Below are 3,473 nucleotides of genomic sequence, written 5' to 3'. Positions count from 1 at the left end.
AGCTGCAGTCAGTCCCATGAGGATGTAAATGTCGTTGAAGCCAGAGGGCTGAATTGTACCAATAAAAGAGAATATTTGAAGCTCAGGATTCAAATGAGGCATCATTGGTATTCTCTGAGCTTGGCTGTTTTTTTTTTGTTGTTGTTGTTTTGCAGTTGTTTCACTGGGTAGTTTAGGTAATGAAATGTCTACAAGAAAAAAACCGAGCTCAGAGAGCACCCAAGGACTAAATTGTATTCATAGAAAACCAGTTCTATTTTTATTCTTATTTTCCACAAAACAAAGCAAATGAAAGATTATGTTTGTTGTGACAATTATTACTTTTACTGTCACTTCCAAGACAAGGGGAATAATTGAAACTGACACAATTCTAACAATTAAAAACGAAAGGAATGGGTACAGAATTCTAGTTCTTTCTTAATCCGATTTTCCCATGGCTTTCAATGGAGGCTGATGGTTGAGAAGTTGGATATATTTTGTCAGCATTAAATCCCTTGTTCCATCCCACTATAATTGGGCATTTGACTGCCCAACCATTTCTTTTCCAAATTCTTAATAAAACTTATCCTTAAATCACAAGAGCAGAAGACAAGTGCTTTAATTCTCTCTCCTCTCCTCAAATGAAGACAAAGGACTCAAAACGTATAAGGGCCAGAAGGGGGTGCTACAGAGTTACTTTTCCCATTTGGTAGTCTTTATTAAAGCTGGTTAGATGAAAGTAAAGGTTTCCCTTACCTTTTGCGAAAATGTGCAATTTTTAGAGACTCAATACAGGTAGTCCTCGTTTGAAATTAGATGAAAAAAGTAACTTATGACCGTTTTTCACACTTACAACTCTTGCAGCATCCGCGATCGAAATCCAGACGCCTGGCAACTGGCACGTATTTACGATGGTTGCAAATTCTTGGGCTCCTCATGTGATCCCCCTTTGCAACCTTCTGACAAGAAAAATCGAATGGGAAGCCAGATTCACCTAACAATCATCTGACTAACTTAATAACGGCAGGGATTCACTCAACAGCTCTGGCCAGAAAGGTGATAAAATGGGGCAAAACTCCCTTAACAATTGTCTTGCTTAGCAATGGAAATTTTGGACTCCAATGTGGTTGCAAGTTGAAGATTGTCAGTAATAGCAGGTCCAAGAATGAAACTTCTAAGAAAATACGCAGTTCTTTCAGGGATCATTTCTATAGTAACCAACTAGAGAAATGCACTCAGAACACTGGAGGCTTTCAAGAAGAGATTGGACTGCACCATTTAGGTGGCAAATCCAAGCAGAAACTTAAGTGGTCAGGTTTAAAGACATATCTATCTAACATATCATCAGGCAGAATTTACATTATCTTCTGTCATTCTCTCCAGCAGTGCCTTTAATGCAAATAGCTCTAATTGCTGGTTAAGTATCACATAAGGGACTTGATGTCACCAAAATAATCCACGGAAAAATGATCTGCACACGTATCTTTTTTTTTGAAAGTTTTATTTAGGTTTTCACAAAAAAAGAAACCCATAATACAAATAACACATCTATTTTTGAAAATAGCATGGTCCTGGGTTACACTTCTTCATACAGACACAAACTCAATTTCATGCTCATTTTTGTGTTCTATTCCATATCTTATTATTGTTTTACATTTTCTACATAATTTTTCCCCTCTTTTAATTTTCTTAATTTTATTTTGATTACCTCATCTCAATTCAAATCATTATATTTATACTTTTGTCTGTCCTGTTTCAATTTCATATTATCTTTTCTCATTAAACAAATTTTTCTCCTGTAGTTACTAATTGGAGTATGACACCTTTATATCTTTTAATTTTACCCATTCAACTCTTATTTAAGCTTCAATGTATACCTTAAGGTTATAACATTCAATATAATACATAACTTCCAATCAAATTCTGCTTGGTACATTCTTAAAATACACACTATATTCTTTAAAAAAGATTATAAATATATATAATTAAAACACTCATTCCATTCCAATTCAGTTCTATCATTAATATTCATTAAAATCTTAACATCTTTAACATTTTTTTTCAATTAAATATCATACTTCCTTGGGAACACTTATAATCTTTTCATAATTATTTTTTCTCCCCCTATTTCTCTTCACTTATATTTTATAAATCATTAAATAATTAAAATGTTCCCATCCTTTCTTAATTCTCTCATTCGTTTTATTTCATTTATTTATTAACAAACGTTCCACTAGATTACGATAACTATTTTATCCATCATTTTAATCATACATTGTTTCATATTTTCTGAAATTATTTCTATTTCTAATATAACAATACTATCTTATGTACCTTTGCAGAATCCCTTTTTCAATTAAATTTTCACCCATTATCTCTAAATAGGCTCTATTTCTCTATATCTTGTTTCTGTCCTTTATAACTTCTTTTCCTTTCCTTCTTCCCTCTCTTCTTCTCCCTCCCCTTTTTATCCCCTTGTCTCTCTACTTCTAATTCTCTCTTCTGTATTCCCCTCTTCTGTTGCTTTCTAATATTATACTTATTTTTCAAACTATTCTTCTTTTTGGTTGTTTTTTCAAATCTTAAACTCTTCATTCTCTTTCCCCCCTTTCCCTTTTTTTCCCCCACATAAAATTACTTATTCATTAAAGATGGCTTCTTCTCTGTCCCAATCTTCTTGTTCTGCAGACATTTCTTGTTGTTTCTCATAGTTCCAAATCTCCATTTCTAAGAGTTGAAATATGAAGCCAAAAGAACCTCTCCCTTCTTGTGCATCTTCTTTGTACTTTTTAAGTTCCATTTTCAGTTCTTCTAAAAGTGGTGCCATTTTAAACACTTTTAAACAACCACCAGATTGATTTTAGTCACTCAAATGCAGTAACCAAAAATCCAGAGATCACCAAGTAATCCAAATACTCCTAAACTATTTCTTCTTGCTTCTTTTTTCCACTTTCTCTTCCTGGGGTTCTACTATTTTGTTGCTAAGTTTCAGTTAAAATGTATCTTTTAGAAGTCTTGTTGAGGTTTTACTGTAGATTCCTTTTAAATCTAGGCAGTCTCCTCCCTTTTTTCCAGATCCTGCCCTTTTATTCTTTTTCTCTCCTTTCCTGCTTTCAAAAGCTTTTAAGTATCCAGAAATCTTTATTTGACATTTTATTTTCAGTTAAATGCCTATTGATGTCAAAGTGGATTTTTTTTTTCAATTTCTTGCTCAAGTCTCTTAGCTGTCAGTATAGGGAAAGGAAAAGGAGCGAAAAAAACCCAAATCCTTTCCCTTTTCTCTCTCCTTCGCTGCTTCAAAGACTTATTTGGGAACAATGTTATTTTTTTTTTATTTAAATTCCAGGGTACCTTAGTTGTTGCTTTTGCAGTTTAACCCAGTCAACCAAAACTTTCACTTCTTATCTTCCTCCTGCACATTCTTTTCCGGTTGAGTTCTTCTTTGAGGTGGCCATTTCTGACCACCGCTGCAACCACCTTCAGGAAAGGGAGTA

Source organism: Pseudonaja textilis, chromosome 4, assembly GCF_049901715.1.
Source record: "Pseudonaja textilis isolate UNSWEBS1 chromosome 4, rPseTex1.2, whole genome shotgun sequence".
NCBI classification, from domain to species: domain Eukaryota; kingdom Metazoa; phylum Chordata; class Lepidosauria; order Squamata; family Elapidae; genus Pseudonaja; species Pseudonaja textilis.
Note: the sequence above shows the minus strand (reverse complement) of the source record.